We start from the raw sequence: 18,713 nt of genomic DNA on the forward strand, positions 1-18,713 counted from the left end.
AAATGCAAGTTAATACCACAATGAACTACTACTACACATCCATCAGAATGGCCAAAATGCTATGTACTGACAGGGATGTGGAGGAACCAGGACTCTTTTCCTGCTGGTGGGAGCATAAACTGGTACAGCCATTTTGGCAAAACTGTTTGTCTTCCCTATCTACTAAAGCTTAACATATGCACCCTATAATCCAGCAGTTCTACTCCTAAGGATATACACTCAACAGAAATGTGTACACACAGGACTTCCCTTGTAGTCCAGTGGTTAAGAGTCTGCCCGCCAATGCAGAGGACACAGGTTTGATCCCTGGTCTGGGGAGATTCCACATGCCAGAGAGCAACTAAGCCCACGCACCACAACCACTGAGCCTGTGCTCTAGAGCCTGTGTGCCACAACAGTTGGATCCTGCCCACCCTAGGTCACTTGTTTCACAGCTAGAGAGTAGCCCCGCTCACTGCAACTACAGAAAGCCTGTGTGCAACAACGAAGACCCAGCACAGCCAAAAATAAATTAAAAAAAGAAATGTGTGTACACAGTCACCCAAAGACCGTTCCAAGGATGTGTTCATAACCTCAGTTTTCATAATGTCCTCAAACTCGAAACTACTCAAATACCCATCAGCAGTAGAATGAAGAAATAAATTGTGACATATTCACACAATATTCACAGAATATTATATAGAGATGAGAATGAACAAACTAATTACACACAAGAATGAATGTCACACGCATAATGTTTAGTGAAAGAAGCTGGACATAAAAGAATACCTATGTGATTCTGTTGCTGTGTAAGAGGTAAAGTGACTAGGCAGGGACGTGATGGGAGGGGCGCTAGTAGGACTTCTGGGGGGGCAATGGTAATGTGCTGTCTCTTGTGCTGGGTGCAAGTGACACTGGTGAAAGTTACAGTGGTGAAAACCCACCGAGGGACCTCCCTAGTGGCCCAGTGGCTAAGACTCTGAGGTCCCAATGCAGGGGCCCCAGCTTCAATCTCTGTTCAGGGAACTAGATTCCACAGGAGATCCCACATGCTGAAACTAAGACCTGGCACAGACAAATAAATAAATAAATAAATAAAACACATTGAAGTGAACATTTACAATTTGTGCATATTAATGTGTGGGTACTATTCTCAAATAAAAAGTGGATTTTTTTTTTTAACATTTATGGAGCTCCTGTTTGGATGAATTTCAGCTCTACACCACTGATTGAACTCTCTCTGCTCTGTCCCCACCCCCATCCTCTCGCCCTTTTCTACTCTTGGACTTCATTTAGATGCCCACATTCTCATTTCCTCCAGGACCAGCCTGCTTCTGGTTGCCCAGGTCATATAATTATATCCAAATATATTAAATTTTTTTTGTTAGAGGAAGGAATGCTTTAAATTTGTTTTTCACAAAGATGCTGTATAGGCAAGTGCAGTCCTTGCCTGGAAGTCTTATTTCCCATTTGATGTTTTATCAGTTGGAATTAGGTTCACTTTGAGTAAAGATAAACTTAAATCAACAATGCCTTAAACCAGTGGTCCTTAAACTAGAGCATGCATCAGAATCACATGGAGGATTTGTTGAAACACAGATTACCTATTGTAAATCAACTATGTCTCAATTAAAAAAAAAAAAGTTAAAACAATAAAATAAACAGTGTGAGATTTTAAAAGAAAAAATCATATTTCTGGACCCCATCCTAAGATTCTGATTCAGTAGGTCTAGGATGGGCCTTGAGACTATAGTTTTAACAAGTTGCCAGGTGATAATGTTGCTATTATCTGGAAACCGCACTTTGAAAATGACTGCCATAAGTACACAGGGTTTTATTCTCTCATATAAAAACCCCAGAGGTTGGAAACCCAAGTGGTGTGACAGTGAGTTGTCAGGGACCCAGGGTACTTTAAACTTTTCTTTCTGTCCACCTCATGTGTCACCTGCCTCATGGTTCATTATGGCTGATTGAGCTCCAACCATTAGGTCTTCCTCCAGCAAACAGGAAAGAGGAAGAAGCAGGAAAAAAACAAAAATCAAAAAACCCCCTAAAACCCATGTCGTTATGGTGCCTTAAAATGTCTTTAAAGAAACTTCCTGGAAATTATAATTATAATAAGCACTTCCATTTGCAATTGTTTGGCCAGAACTAGTTTACATGTATAAAACTAACTGCAAATGAGGCTGAGACTGTTCTGTTCTGGATGACCAGGTGACAGCTAAGTCAGGAGTTCTCTGACTCATGAAGAAGAGAACTGGGGGTCACCAGGAAGAGTCAAAGAGCACATCCCACCCTATCTGCACAGGAAGAGGGAGCCCAGGGTCAGTGGTTAAGATTAGGTGACCTCAGGTAATGCAAGTCAGCTAACTTCCACGTGTCTCATATCTTTGTGAAATGGGGACTCATTCATGTCTTCATCTGACATACATTTACTGAGGCTTTTCCCTGACCTGGCACTGGGCTGTGGCCAGGATGGAGAGGAATAAGTCAAAGGCATTGCATGTAAGGTGCCCACGGTCGAGGGTCCAGATGGACAGATACCTCTGTCCTCCTGATGCGGGGTGTGGAGGGCTATGCTGTGAGGATCACAGGGAGGGGCCCCGAGCAACTCATGTATGGGTGTATACACATTTATACGTGTGATTTTGTGGAAACTGTGCTGCCACTGAAAGTAAGGATGTGAATTCATTCATTCAAGTATTGCTAGACCCCCACTATGTGGCAGACCCTACTCTAGATACACATATGTCTCTGAAGAAAACAGACAAACCTCTTTCCTCATGGGACCAACATTCAAATAGCATCTTAGTTGGTTCAGCCTACTGTAACATATTACTGCAAACTTAGTGGCTTAAAAAGCAAAATGTAGGGACTTCCCTGGCGGTCCAGTGGTTCAGACTCTGTGCTTCTACTGCAGGGGGTATAGGTTTGATCCCTGGTGGGGGAACAAGACTTCACATGCTATACAATGCAGCCAAAAAGAAATTTTTTTTTTTTTAAATTTCTCATGGTTCTAGAGACTGAAAAGTCCAAGATCAAGGCACTTACAAATTCAGTCTTTGGTGAGGGCCCCCTTCCTAGTTCAAAGAAGGCTGCCTTCTCACTGAGTCCTCACATGGCAGAGAGGGGAGGGAGCTCTTTGGAGTTGCTTTTATAACGGCACTAATCCCATTTATAAGAGCTCCACCCTCATGACTCATGACCTCATCACCCACCAAAGGCCCCCCGACTTTTAATGTGGTCACTGCTGCTGCTGCTGCTGCTAAGTCGCTTCAGTCGTGTTCGACTCTGTGCGACCCGAGAGACGGCAGCCCACCAGGCTCCCCTGTCCCTGGGATTCTCCAGGTAAGAACACCGGAGTGGGTTGCCATTTCCTTGTCCAATGCATGAAAGTGAAAATTGAAAGTCAAGTCGTTCAGTCGTGTCCGACTCTTCGCGACCCCATGGACTGCAGCTCACCAGGCTCCTCCATCCATGGGATTTTCCAGGCAAGAGTACTGGAGTGGGTTGCCATTGGCTTCTCCTAACTCCCTAAATTATGGGGTTTGGAGAGGTTCCGAGTTGATGACAGCATCCATGTGCCAGGAGGGTGGCACACCCCAACTCCATAGAACAAAATCTCTTGCACTTGGGACATGCCAGACCTCGCCCTGTGTACCTCTTTATCTGTGTTCTTTATAACGTCCTTTATAATAAATCAGTATGTAGAAGTAAAGTGTGTTCTCAAGTTCTTTGAGCTCTTTTACCAAATTATCAAACCTGAGGAGGGGGTGAGGGAATTCTCAATTTACAACCAGTTAGCCAGAAGTACAGGAGGCCCAAGACTTGTGATGGTTCTCAAGGGGTATGGGGAGGACATTCTTGTGGGATGGAGCTCGTGAGTTCTGGGTCTGTGTTAACTTCAGGTTTGTTACTGTCAGGATCGAATCGAATTGTTGAACATCCAGTGAGTGTCAGGAGAATCAGAGAATTGGTTGTTGGTACTGAAAACATCCCAGAGGTGGTTAAAACCATAGGGGTAGATGATATCCTTATAGTGGGAACTATATACCCCAGTCTCCCTCCCAGCTTGGGGTGGATGCAACCAAGTTCTGACCACTGGGGTAGGGGCAGAAGGGAGATGTGCAGCTTTCCCATCAAATTTTTAAAAGGAAAATGCTTGCCTTCTACTTCCTCTTTTCTCATTTCCATGAGCTAGAATGGGGATGTGGGGGGATGAATGTTCTTCAACCATGCAGATGGGTGCAACAGTCTTGGGGTAACAAGAAAGAAGGAGTCTGGGCTCCTTGTGGATCAGAGGCATCCACCCTTTGGACTATCTGCCAGTGTGAACACTTATGTGAGAGAAAATTAAACTTTGGTGGTATTTAAGCTACTGCTATTTGATCTCTATTAAGGCAGCTATATCTTAATTAATGTGTTCACTGTTGATTGATTCAATGACCATTTCCTAGTGCCAACGATATACCAGCCCATGTGAAACATCGTTAATCACAGATACAAGGTCTGAAAATGCTGGGCGATCAGGGAGCTGACTGTCCTTCAGTTCACACCGTTTTTAGGACGTGAGTTTCTGCACCAGCAGCACAAGTTTCCTGTGACTGTTGGCCCCTGAGGAGTTTCAGACTCAGACAGGAGGCTCATTCCTAAGAACAGGAGTGCTTCCATGGTAGGGATGCACACAGGGACCCGGGGGGTGGGGCGGGGCTGGAGCCCGGGGCTCCTTACATTATCTTGTTCCAGGATTCATGACACAGGCCAGCATTTAAAAAGTTTTTTAGTTAAAAAAAATGTAACTGTGATTTAAATTATTAAAGTAATGTATATACACCCTATAAGAACATTCAAAGCTATAGATCAGTCAGTTCAGTCACTCATTTGTGTTGGGCTCTTTGTCACCCCATGGACTGCAGCACAACAGGCTTCCCTGTCCATCACCAACTCCCAGAACTTGCTCAAACTCATGTCCATTGAGTCGGTGATGCCATCCAACCATCCCATCCTCTCTTATCCCTTTCTCTTCCTGTCTTCAATCTTTCCCAGCATCAGAATCTTTTCCAGTGAGTCAGTTCTTTGCATCAGGTGGCCAAAGTTTTGGAATTTCAGCTTCAGCATCAGTCCTTCCAATGAATATTCAAGATTGATTTCCTTTAGGATGGGCTGGTTGGATCGCCTTGCAGTCCAAGGGACTCTTAAGAGTCTTCTCCAACACCACAGTTCAAAAGCATCAATCCTTTGGTGCTCAGCTTTCTTTATGGTCCAACTCTCACATCCACACATGACTACTGGAAAAACCATAGCTTTGACTAGATGGACCTTTGTTGGCAAACTATAGATAGAAAGTGGATAACATACTGGAGAAGTTCTTGTTTGAAGATAAGCAAGACTGGGACCCTGGGTTTGAAAAACTCAGTTAAAGTTGGGCAATCAGTAAAAGAGATGCAAACATGCCTTATTCATTTCCTTTGGACTTCAAACATATCATGTGCATTCAGGTACCCACCTCTCTCTGGATCTCCTGACTCGAGCTCCCCTTGTCTTTCCTACATAAATCACACTGACAGCCCCACAATCCACCATTACTATTTCCTGTTTCACTAAATGGGCTGAGAATTTAAAGACCCGTGTGAAATTCTCCCACACAGAATTACCTTGGTTTGTTAGGACTTTCCCTATTTTACAGTCATCTTTCACACCTAATCTCCCATTTCAGTCATTCCCTTTGTTGAGTCTTTCCAAAGCATTCAATTTAGTTTTCTAGGAACTGATTGTTTATGCACTCACATTTCATTGGTGTGTGTAGTAATAGATTACACTGTTATATGGTATCAGTGAAAGTATACCTGGTATAAACAGCAAGAGAACACACCCGGCTTACTCTTGGTAAACAGACAACTCAGTACAGTAAACAGCAAGAGAACACACCCGGCTTACTCTTGGTAAACAGACAACTCAGTACAGAGAGAGTCCTGTTTTTTCACACCGAGGGTCAGCAAACTGTAGTCTGTGAACATGTTTTGGTATATCCTGTAGGTCAGGAAAGACTTTAAATTCTTCTTCTTCTTCTTTTTTTTTAAAATTAAGGTAGAGTTGATTTACAATGATGTGTTAGTTTCAGGTGTACAGCTTGGATTCTTATGAAAGAGAAAAATAAACCTTGGTGGTATTTAAGCTACTGTTATTTGGTCTCTATTAAGGCAAGGCTTCCCTGGTAGCTCAGCTGGTAAAGAATCCACCTGAAACCCTGGTTCAGTTCCTGGGTTGGGAAGATCCTCTGGGGAAGGGATAGGCTACCCACTCCAGTGTTCTTGGGCTTCCCTGGTGGCTCAGCTGGTAAAAGAATCTGCCTGCAAGGCAGGAGACCTGGTTTAGTCCCTGGATTGGGAAGATCCCCTGGAGAAGGGAAAGGCTACTCACTCCAGTATTCTGGCCTGGAGAACTCCCTGGACTGTATAGTCCATGGGGTCACAAAGAGTCGGACACAACTGAGTGACTTTCACTTTGCTTCACTTCATAGTTGATTTACAATGATGTGTTAGTTTCAGGTGTACAGCTTGGATTCTTATGTCAGAGAGAAATAAACCTCGGTGGTATTTAAGCTACAGTTATTTGGTCTCTATAAGGCAGCTCTATCTTAACTAATGGGCTTCCCTGGTGGTTCAGCAGTAATGAATCTGCCGGGAATGCAGGAGCCGCAGGAGACGTTGGTTCGATCCTTGGGTTGGGAAGATCCCCTGGAGGAGGGCATGGCAACCCACTCCAGTATTCTTGCCTGGGGAATCCTACTGACAGAGGAGCTTGGCAGGCTACAGTCCATAGGTCGCAAAGAATCAGACATGAGGGAAGCGACTGAGCGTGCATTCATCTTAACCAATTGAATCACTGATTGATTCAATGACCATTTCCTAGATGCCCATGATGTGCCAGTTCCACGTGAAACTTCAGGAATCACAGATACAAGATCTGAAATAGCCTCCCTAGCTCAGCTCCTTCTGACTCTTCTCATTGCTCATTCTACTCCAGCCCTACAGGCTTTCTCACCAGTCCTCAAACTGTCAACCTGACTTCAACCTCGGGGCCTTTGCACTTGCTCTTTCCCCCACCTAGAACATTCCTCCTAAGATAGACTCATGGTTTGCTTCCTTACATCCTTCAAATGCCATCTTATGGTGAGGTCTTCCCTGACCATCCAACATAAAACAAGTCCCCTGCACCCAGCACTCTATCCTTACCTGGATTTTTTTCTATAGTACTTATTTTCTCTCTCTCTCTTTTTAAAATTTATTTTAATTGGAGGCTAATTACTTTATAGCACTTATTGAAATCAGACATACTATTAATACATGATTTCTTGTTTATTCATTTCCTGGGCTAACTTTTAAAAAATGCACAACATGAGATTTGCAAGTTACCTTATACTGGGGCAAAATGAAGACTATAGCCTGGGAGGCAACATTTCAGGTAGCTCTTAGAAACTGCTCCAAAGAGGTAGGAGGGGAAGGTCAGTAAGTATGTGATTTTGGTAAAAAGGGAGTAGATATGATCAAGCACATATTTTTTTTCAGAAGGTTTCTGTTAGTCACAAGACTCAGTTGTCACCATGAAGGATTTTTCGTGCTTTTCTAGATATAAGGAGATAGGAGAATTGGACTCATAAAATCGGCTCCTGAAAATATCTAACTATCTGAAGATCTGTTCTGCCAGATTTTCCCAGAGTACAGAGTGCCTCATATCTGCTCCACCCTTAATTCCTTTCTGGGGGGTGTTGAAGGTCAGCAGCTGCAGCAGTACATGATTTAAATCCTTGAAGAGGTAAATGTCAAGTGCAGATGGCAAGTGCCATATAGGTGATACCTGCCACTAGAATGCAAACTCCAAGAGAGTATGGATTTGCCTGTTCATTCACTGCTCAGTCCTGGGTGCTTAGAAGAGTGTCTGGCACAGAGTAGGGGCCCAATAGGTGCTCATTGAGTGAGGATTGGTCACTCTTGCTGCATGGCCATTTGCTGTGTTTAGATCCTTGGGCATGAGGTCCTACCTGAGGGTGGACGGTAGCAGACTAGTGCTGCTCAATGGTTGGGATTTCAGAGAGTCGGGGAGATAGGGGAGGGTGGGCAGGTGGTGGAATATACAAAATTAAGACTTAGGGCAGGGATGGCATGGACTACCCTCTCCTGATGAGTAGCCCTTGAGTCCACTGGGCAAGAGCAATGGTCAACTGGGGTCTAAGACCATGGCCTCCTTGACCCCTAAGGTGGCCTTGCTAGGTGTTCTGAAAATGGGGATCAAGGGAACCCTAGTGATTCTGTCCCTACTTCCCTTTGAGGACAAGTTGGAGGCAGGTGCTGGATACAAGTCTATAATAACAACCATTTGGAAGTTTCTCCACTCACAGATGTCAGTCCCCCATCCTCCAGACATATCTCATAGTGACTGAATCATGGGTCAATGGTGGCGTTGAGAGTGTGTGGGGGACAGCTGAGCCCATTGATCAAGGGCTAGGACATCCTGTCCACTAATCAGAAAGTTAATACTCTTCAATGAGGTAGTGGTGATTAATGAATCAATAGGTTGGTCCTGTAATTGTGGAGTGGCAGTCTGGCTCTTTTCCTCTCTTTTAGTGGTATGGGCAGGTGGGTTGGATGGGGTTGGTAGACCCCATACTTCCTTAGCTTCCCTAATTCTACTCCCATACCTGACTCCTAAGCCCCATGGTTATACAAGATAGTAAGCCTTTCTGTCCATCATGATTGGGTGGGCCTCTCCCTGGGGTCAGCCTCAGCCCTTTTCTCTGCTTTGTATCCTGGGTGACCTTGGCTGTTGCTTCCTTACCTCTCAGAGCCTTAGTTTCCTCATCTGGAATGTGGGGAGAAACTCAGCTCATTGTGTTGTTGTGCCTGAAATCATGTACTGCCCAGTACACAGTAGGTGCTTAACAAACAGGAGTCTTTCCCTTGCTGGGGATCTTTGACCCTGAGCCCAGTGGAGATTGTAACGGGCTAGGGATGGTGGCATGTTGTTGGGCATTCCTGGCATCACTCAGTCCTGTAAGACATCAGTGCCCAAGTGACCCCTGGATGGAAATGGGGGCACATTGCCTTGCAAGGGGTCTGTATACCAGGCCTGCTGGACCTGAATGTGTATGTGTCAGGCTGGGTGTACAGGTGGCTGACTCAGCTGCTTCTGGGGAGGGGACTGACCTTGGCCTCCTCCCACCCCTCTCCCAACTCTTGAACAGAGGGAGACATAGTGGAGTGTCCAGAGGGGTCCCTCCTCCAAGACTTCACAGACAGCAGGTCAAGAGCCAAGGTTATTGCTCCCATCCTGCCTCCAGTGGAGAGAGATTTTTCCCCCACAGGTCTTGTCACTCCTCAGTTCTCCTCCAACATATTATGAAGCAGGGGCTGAAAAGACTGGCTTTTGGAAGGTGCAGCTACAGGTCCCACAGACTGGAAAAAATATTCTGGCCTCCTGCCTGCATCTCCTCTCCCCCACCATGGACAGGCTAGAAAAGACAGAATGTCAACCCTGGTCCTAGGGGTCTTCCCAGGAATCTAGACCGAATGGTTCACTTCCTCAGGAGGCTACACCTGCTGGGGGAGGGCTGTAGGGTGAAGATGGGGTTCTGACTAGGCATCCTGTCCAGAGGTACCCTGAGTACAAGTGTGGGGGCTCCCTCCTCGGCTCCTTGGAGGTGGAGATATCATGTACCGTCTGAGTATAATCACAGCGATCTGCTGTGGGGTCGGGGGAGGAAAGAGGAAGAGCCCCCTCCCTTCAACTCCCCTCCCCTTTCAGACCAGGATATAAGCCCCACACAGAACGCACTGAGCTGAGAAGGCCACAGCCCCACCTGTAGAAGTCCAGCCCTTCGGACTCCTCTGGCCTTCTATCTCCTGACCACTCTGCCTCTGGAGCTGTCGCTGTGAGTGGCCTGGGATCCAGCAATGGTCTGGTCGGGGGATCCCAGGCTAGTTCGTGGGGAAACTGAGGCTAGCAAGGTGGAAACGGACTGAGTGGTGAGAAGCTGGTTTGGAAGGGGGTCAGTGGAAGTGGGAAGGAGAAAAGCCGGGGAGTCCCTGCTGCCAGCATAGTCTTTTTCCTCCATCTGCCCTTCTGGGTAAACATGGTGGAGGCAGGCAGGGCTTATGCCCTTTTAACAGATGAGGAAACTGAGGCCAGAGATGGTGCAGTGCCTGAGAACACACAGCCAGCAGGTGGCTAAGCCTTGGTCGGGAACCAGCGCGACCAGACAGGTCGCTGAAGCTTGGACCAGATGGCAGCCTCAGACTCCCGCCTCAGGAGTAGTTGCTCTAGCTGAATCTAGTGCCCCTCTCCAGATGATGGTGGGGCGCAGATCGTGGCCCGCCATGGCCACAGTGCTGCTGGCCCTGCTTGTCTGCCTGGGAGAACTGGTTGACTCCAAACCCCAGCCTTCAGATGAAAAAGCCTCACCGGATAAGCACCACCACCATTTCTCGCTGAGCCACTATGCCAAGCTGGCCAATCGGTAGCGTGAGCGAGTGCGCGGGGTGGGCGGGGCAGGGTCTAAGACAGGGACGTGATCACTCATGACCTCGCCCTTCTCTGGCCCCGCCCCACAGACTTGCGAATCCTAAACTCTTAGAAGCTTTCCTCTCCAAATGGATCAGTGATCGCGGAAATCGCTCAGTCAAGTAGCGGTAAAAGTGCCCCGCCACATGGCTATCCCCTGGAGCGCGGCCTGATCCTCCTGCCACCCTAGCCCCGCCACCTAGTACTTTCCCCCAGTCTCATCTACCCAGATCCGACGCCGAGCTTGGTTCCTTTCCTTTCCCTCCTGCAGGCCAGAGCAGCCTAACTGTGGTGAAGACCGCCACGGCCTCCAGAGAGAAATATGCTAAGACACCGACCCCATTTCCATGTTTGCTCTTGACCCCGGAACCTGGATTCTTCTCCAGGCTTGCTGTGTCTGAGGAGTGTGTCCCTTCCCTTGGGCTGGAGGGCTGTGAATGGTCCTTCCTTGTTCCCTAAATAAAGTGCAAATTTCTTTGAAATGGAAAGTGTGCTTATCTATTTGCTTTACCTAATCCTTCGTGGAGGTGGCATCCAGGTGGGAGTTGTAGTGTGGAGGGGAGGATAGAGTTGAGAGGGTAGAAGATGATGCCTAAGACAAAAGGAGCTGGAGGTCAGGGCTGGGGCAGAGTTCAGGCTGGGTCTCTCTCTGCTCTGAGCTAAGAGAAAATGCTACCGCCTTGCAAGGGGAGTGCATGGCACCCAGACAAGGGTCCTCTGGCGCTCTAGTCAGGTGGGGTGGGGGCAGGTTGAAAGTTCTTCCAAAGGGTTAGGAAGGAGCAGGAAGAATTGCTGCTGGAGGGTGAAGGGTGTGAAAAGGAGCAGGCTAGGCAGCCCAGGAGAGTAGCTGGGGACAGAGCTGCGCCATCCCCCAAAGAGGGAAGTGTCTGGAGAATGGGCTTGGTACCAACACCCCAGATTACCCCTGCCCAGGCAATAGGGGTGTTGGAAGTGACCCCTTCCCCCAGCAGGAGCAATGGGAGTGTGGAGGCCGCCTTTTCTCTCCGCTGCCACCCTCCCCTTTCTGAATTCACACTCAAGAGGTAAGTCACCAAGCATGGTGTCCTGGGGACAAGGTCATGAGAGAGATGCCCTCCTGAGGTGACTCGGAGAGGAGTCTCAAGCTGGCTCTGCCATCGGTGGAGGAGAGACCCCTGGTCAGACACCACCTGCCTTGGGGTCTCTGGGCTCTACCACCTTCCCTTCCCTGCACTGCCCTCTAGTCTCCCAGAAGGTAGGGTGGAAGGGGGAGATGGAAGCAGGTCGAGGGCCTGGTCAGGTCACAGGCCGTGTAGACTCCAATGCTCTAAGCCTTTGGCCTGGCCGCTCCCCCTGCTGTAGATCACTTTTCCTCTCTTCATTCTGGAGATCAGTTTCAGGGTAGTGGCTACCTCCTCCTTGAAGCCTGCCCTGATTACTTTGAAAGGTAGAGTTAGTTCTTTTCTCTGGTTTCTTCTTCCTAAAGCATTCCACTATCTGAGACCCATTTCCTGCCATTATTCCTCTGTCTTCTTTCCTCTACTCTAACCAACCCCTAAAACCACTCCATGCCATGGCTGCCTCAAGTTTTGGTTCATTTTGTGGTGGAGGCGTGGGATGATGTGAATCTGTGTTGGTGTCCGTGGTTTTCTGTCTGTTGGTCTGCATGTAAGAGCTGTGGTCAGTTTGAGGCTTGCAGATGAGAACCCTGGTATAAATTATATAACCACGGACAATTTCTGCCCAGCTTGACATGGGTTTGCCTCAAGTCCACTGTGGGGAGTGTTGAGAGGTGGTTAATCCATTACTGATCAGATTTAACCAATATTAAGGGTCAGAGGGAAGCTTAGATGTAATATTGATGATGATAATATCAATAGCTACCTTTTTTTTTTTTTTTTTTTTAAAGCGCTTGCTGGGAATTCACTGGTGGTCCAGTTGTTAGTACTTGGCATTTTCACTGCAGGGGCCTAGGTTCGATCACTGGTCAGGAAACTAACATCCTACACGCTGTGCAGCTCATCCAAAAAAAGAAACAAAAAACACTTACTTATGTGCTGCTGCTGCTGCTAAGTCGCTTCAGTCGTGTCCAACTCTGTGCAACCCCATAGACGGCAGCCCACCAGGCTCCCCTGTCCCTGGGATTCTCCAGGCAAGAACACTGGAGTGGGTTGCCATTTCCTTCTCCAACGCATGAAAGTGAAAAGTGAAAGTGAAGTCGCTCAGTCGTGTCTGACCCTCAGCGACCCCATGGACTGCAGCCTACCAGGCTCCTCCGTCCATGGGATTTTCCAGGCAAGAGCACTGGAGTGGGGTGCCCTTGCCTTCTCCGACTTATGTGCTAGACACTAGCTATTTGTTTTACATACATTATATTGCTAGGGTATTGATCTGATTTTAATAATTGAGACAGAATTAAGAATGACTTAAACAAGAAAGTATTTTATTTTTCTTATATAAAATGTGAGTAGTATCCAGGGAGCTGGCAGCTCTTCTCCATTGGGAATGTCCAACAGCCCAGTTTCCTATTCTGCAGCTTCCGTATGCCCTCATCTACAATGAATGAAGATGGCTCACCTGGTCCACAATCACTGTATCTGTATTTTAGCCACCAGGGAGGGAGCAAAGGAGAAAGGGTGTGTGTGCTGCTTACTATGCTGTGTAACAAGTAAACCTAAAACTTAGTGACTTAACCATTGTATTTCACTCATGATTCTGTGGGTCAGGATTGAGAAGGACCTGACTAGGCCATTGTGACTCAGAGTGTCTCATGCAGTAACTGTCAGAAGCTGTCTGGGTCTGATACCCAAGAAGGCTCATTCACATGTCTGGTGGGTTCTGGTGGGTGTTGGCTGGGAGCTCAGACTGACACCTACATGTGTCATCTCTAGCCTGATGTCTTGGGGTTGGACTTACAGAACAGTGGCTCCTAGAGCTAGTGGTCCAAGAGAATCAGAAGGTTGACTGCCTTGCTGTATTAGTTTGCTGGGGCTGCCATTACAAAGTCCCACAAACTGGTGGTTTCACAACAGTTCTGGAGGCTGGTGTTGGCAGGGTTTGTTCCTTCGGAGGTCTGTGAGGGAAGGATGTGTGCCAGGCTTCTCTCTGTGGCTTCTAGATGGGGGTCTTTACCCTGTGTCTCTTCACATCATCTTCCCTGTATGCCTGTCTGTTTCTGTGTCCAAATTTCTCTTTTCGGAATGACAATAGTCATGTTGGATTAAGAGTTCACTGTACTGCAGTATAGGGAAGTGAAGTCACTCAGTCATGTCCTACTCTTTGTGACCCCATGGACTGTAGCCTACCAGGCTCCTCTGTCTATGGGATTTCCCAGGCAAGAGTACTGGAGTGGGTTGCCACTTCCTTCTCCAGGGGATCTTCCTGACCCAGGAATCAAACCCGGGTCTCCCGCATTGTAGGCAGACGCTTTACCATCTGAGCCACCAGGGAAGTACCTCACCTTAATGAATGACATCTGCAATGACGTTATTTCCAAGTAATGTCACATTTCTGAAGTACTGTGGGTTAGGATTCCAACACATGAATTGGAAAGCGAGGAGAGCAGAACACACTTTAATTCATAATAATTACCTTTTGTGACCTGGCCTCAGAAGTCACATAGCATCTTTTTTTCTTTAATTACTTATTTATTTGGCTGGGCTGAGTCTTAGTTTCGGCAAGCAGGATCTTTGATGTTCATTGCAGCATGCTGAGGGCTTACCAGATGGAGCAGTCATTAAGAATCTGACTGCCAATGCAAGAGCTATAGGAGATGTGATTTCTATCCTAAGGTTGGGAAATCGCCTAGAGAAGGACATGGCAACCCACTCCAGTATTCTTGCCAGGTTAATTCCATGGACAAAGAAGACTGGAGGGCTACAGTTCATAAGGTTGCAAACTGAGCATGCATGCAGCAGGCAGAATTTTTTTTCTAGTAGTGGCATGTGCAATCTTTAGTTGGAGTGTTTTATTTGGGGCATGTGTGTTCTTTAGTTGGGGCATGCGAAGACTTAGTTGCAGCATGTGGGATCTAGTTCCCTGACCAGAAATCCAACTGCAATCCCTTGTATTGAGAGTGCTGAGTCTTAGCCACTGGACCACAAGGGAGTCCCTGGCCAATTGTCTTTTGTATATTTCAGAATTTATATAAATACTTAATTTTCTTAAATCCAACTAGGTAGAGCTCACTTACAAATTAACCTCAGCAATGTTCTCCAAAGACATCTACTGAGACATACATATATCCAGGCAGACACAAGGAGAGATCTCACTGTTCCATTTTCTAAACTTAGTCATGAAGCAGCTATCACAATATGACTCACTAGTTGTAAATAATAATCGGAAGAAGTTAAATTTAAAATAATTTTTTCTCTCCTCTTTTCATTTTTTTTCTCAGTCTCAGAAATCAGAGATTATCTAGACAAGATACTTTATCCTGAGAGCTCTGGTCTCAAGGTACAGGGAGAGAAAATCAGGGTCTTCTAGTAGGACTTACTCCCTCAGGGTCAGAATTCTAGACAGATATATTTCCCCCCTTCAATCTGGCTTTATCTGCTGGTTGGGAATTAAGCAGGGGTAGGTTAAAGTTCAGCTAGCATTATGTACTCAATTGGCATCATTGAAGGTTCATAATTTTCATAGATAGCCCCTTTACTTTCTTTTTAATGGTTTTGTAAAGTTGGTTAGCCTGTGTAACAAGACTGTGTGTAACTCAGACCAACCTAAGTTGTGCCTTTTGCCTAGAGTAGCCATATCCTCTAAGTCATCTAAAAATGTGAAGTCAAGCAAAGGCTCATTATGGTGGTTAGAGAATGATTCAGGTGTCAAACCAGAATGCGGCTTAAAGGTTTTTTCATATCTTTCATAATAGTCCAAAATGGATTTGTATGATCTCTGTTTGAGCTGCTGAATCTCTGTCCAGTCTACAATTTGGGGGGAAAGCTAAGTTTGAGAAATTTCTGGCTAATTCCTTGCATTCAGTGCGAGTTTGTGGTTCAAAATCCGTTAAGGGGTGTTTCCATCCTGCTTTCTTTCTTTATTCCCTTGCTTTCTGATGGCTTCTCTGATGGTTCAGCAGGTAAAGAATCTTCTTGCAGTGTAGGAGACACAGGAGATATGGGTTTGATCCCTGGATTGGGAAGATCCCCCTGGAGGAGGCAATGGCAACTCACTCTAGTATTCTTGCCTGGAAAATCCCATGGACAGAGGAACCAAAGGCAGTCCATGGAGTCGCAAGGAGTCAGACATGACTGAGCGACTAACACTTTGCTTTCAGAAAATAACAGATGTATTAACTGTGAAAACCTAGGCTCGTAAGTCAGGATGGTTAACTGAATTCCTTATTATATATATTAAATATAAATTCCTTAGCAAATCTCAATGGATCCTGACTTGGATTGGGAAATTCCTTAACTAAGGTTCTAAGTTCTGCTTAGTCCAGAATGTGTACATAAGCACCAAGAATGGTTTATCTCTTGCTATAATAGGTTTCTTCTTAAAGGGAGCTACAATCACTTCTGATTTTTTTTTTTTTAATCCTCCTTTACTAGAAAAGGGAACAGCAAGAGGCGAAAGAGTTGGAAGAGAAACAGAGATAGTGTCTGGGACAGGCAATTCAGATAGAAGAGCATATGTGGGAGGAGCAGAGGGAGAGGCAGAGTCAGAGTGCTAGCATCCTTTTCAAGTTCTGATATAGTTTCAAGCAGTTAATTGTTGATTTCCTGCAAAGAAGTTACTGTATCATTTCTCTTTGAGAATCTTCTAGGTACCAATCAAAGTAAGCATTCCATTCCATCTATTTGATCCTAGGCCTTTTCTAACTGTGTGCCCCCAAAATAGTGATTTTGGAATATCTGAAAACTCCAATTTGGCCATTAGGTTGAGATCTCCTTTAGTATAATTTTCCAATTAATTACATACTTGTAACTGTGAGTTTTGTACATACATAACTCTGGCTGGGGTGTTAGAGACTGGCTTTCTGATGCCCTTGTTTCTGTGTTTGAGAGGCTCTATTTCCCATTTTTAAAATTGAATTTATTTGTCAGGGACAAAATTTGCTAGTGAAATTGTGTGATGGGCCAGTGTGCTGCTTGTGAGCATAACTCCTGCATGTGTCACCCTACCGTGTTTCAGTCCTCTTGCACGTCTTAGTTTCTCCTTTTGGTGGTCTAAAACCAGCATGGGTGCTCAGATCACTGAATGTCCAATTCTTGTTTGTGACCTCCAATGAGCAAATATTTTAATTAATGAATGCGGTTTCCCTATGGGACCACTGCACGGTATGAGGGCTCTGCCTCCACCACTCCTGTAAATTTCTCAGTCTCCATAACCGGCTGGAAGGAGTCTTATCCCTTTTCTTTGGAGCTTTCATGTAGTATTTTCACTTTTATGCCAACAAATTCTATTAAGGCAGTCAAGTGGAGAAAAAGCATCAGATCAGGCTCTTACCTCACCACTCAGCACAGACCGCTCAGTTTCTTACAACTGAGCAAACCCTGGCATCCCTCCCACCCCACCTCACCAGTATCCTTCACTGGAGTGGGGCAGGTACCTGTTGCTTAGTCGTGTCTGATTCTTTGCGACCCTATGGACTGTATAGTCCATGGAATTCTCTAGGCCAGAATACTGGAGTGAGTAGTCTTTCCCTTCTTTAAGGAAAGGCTGGGATCAAACCCAGGTCTCCCAAATTGCAGGCAGATTCTTTACCGGCTGAGCCACAAGGGAAGCCCAGGAATACTGGAGTGGGTAGCCTATCCCTTCTCCAGCGGAACTTCCTGACCCGGAAATTGATCCGGGGTCTCCTGCATTGCAGGAGGATTCTTTACCAACTGAGTTATCAGGGAAGTCCTAGATACCTGCTATGCACTGCTAAATAAAACTCAGGATCATCAACCAATATGGCAGATCTGAGAACCAGGAGAGACTTACCCAAATTAGTCTGAACTCTCCAAGGAGGCAGATGGGCACAAGGGACCTCTGCTGGTATGAGGGCTCTGGATCCTCACAGAGTTCAGGCAAAGGACAGAAATCCACTCTGGGTCCCTTCCTCATGGTTCCTGTAACAGCTGACTTATTGAAAAATGTAAATGTGAGTTTCGTGAGTTAAGTTTTATTTGAGGCAGCATTTCCGATAGCTCTGAAAAACTGCTCCAAAGAAGTGAGTGTGTGTGTGTGTGAGAAGGTCTGTATACATGTGAATTTGGTGAATGGGGAGTACAGACAGTCAAGCATGTATTTTTTGACAGAAAGTTTCTGCTAGTCACAAAGGGCAGATGTTACCACAAAGGACTTTAGTGCTTTTCTAGATATGAGGAATTGGTCTCATAAAATCTGCTCCTGAAAATATCTATCTGAAGAACTGTTCCGTCAGCTTTTCCCCTGAGCACAGAGTGCCTCACTTCTGCTCTCCACCCTGAGCTCCTTTCAGGGGGTGTTGAAGATCAGCAGCTGCAGTAGCACATGATAATCCTTGTAGAGGTAGATAGCAGGCGCCAATTTGTAATTGACATCTGCCACTAGAATGTAAACTCCACGAGGGTATGGATTTTGCCTGTTTGCTCACTGCTTGGTCTCTGGTGCTTAGAAGAGTGTCTGGTTCATAGTAGGGACCTAAGAAGTGCTTGTTGAGTGAGGACCGACCACTCTGGCTACCTGGCCATGTGCTGTGTGTAGACCCTCGGACATGAGGCCCCACCTGGGGGTGGAAGGTAATGTTAGTGCTGCCCAGTGGATGGGATATCAGAGAGAGGCCTTGTGTGGGGGAGGGGGGAGGGTGGGCAGGTGGTAGGATATATGAAATTAAGACTCTAGGGATGAATGGCATGGGCTACCCTCTCCTGATGAGTAGCCTTTGAGCCCATTGGGCAAGAGCAATGGTCAACAGAGGTCCAAGTCCATAAGCCTCCTTGACCCCTAGGATGGCCTTGCTAGGTGTTCCGAGAATGGGAATCAAGGGAACCTCAGTGTTTCTGTCCCCACTTCCCTTTGAGGACAAGTTGGAGGAAGGTGCTGTTCCCAAGTCTACAATAACAGCTATTTGGAAATTTCTCCTCTCTCAGATGTCAGTTCCCCACCATCCAGACAGGTCTCATAGCGACTGAATCAAGTGTCAATGATGGTGGGTGTGTGAGTTGGGAGATAGCTGAGCCCACTGATCGATGGCTGAGACATCCTCTCCACCAATCAACAAGTTAATACAC

The 18,713-nt window shown here is 46.3% G+C and overlaps 1 protein-coding gene and 1 non-coding gene across 4 annotated transcripts in view; both read left to right on the plus strand.

The window, feature by feature from the left end:
• The window catches only part of LOC102414386 (transmembrane protein 101), a 51,930-nt gene that overhangs the window by 29,600 nt on the left and 3,617 nt on the right, over positions 1-18,713 (plus strand). Inside the window, exon 1 of one of the 3 annotated variants that reach the window (XM_044938902.1) lies at positions 3,281-3,327. The exons of the other annotated variants lie outside the window; for them this stretch is intronic. The gene's annotated coding sequence lies outside the window, so the exon portion shown is untranslated. Of the gene's footprint in view, positions 1-3,280; positions 3,328-18,713 lie in introns of those variants that run through there. 3 annotated transcript variants of the gene reach the window in all.
• Positions 7,910-11,024, plus strand: LOC102413729. Its single transcript, XR_006549430.2, has 2 exons — positions 7,910-9,907; positions 10,808-11,024. It is a non-coding gene; the product is annotated as an uncharacterized LOC102413729 (transcript).

This window comes from Bubalus bubalis, chromosome 3, assembly GCF_019923935.1.
Source record: "Bubalus bubalis isolate 160015118507 breed Murrah chromosome 3, NDDB_SH_1, whole genome shotgun sequence".
Taxonomy (NCBI): Eukaryota; Metazoa; Chordata; class Mammalia; order Artiodactyla; family Bovidae; genus Bubalus; species Bubalus bubalis.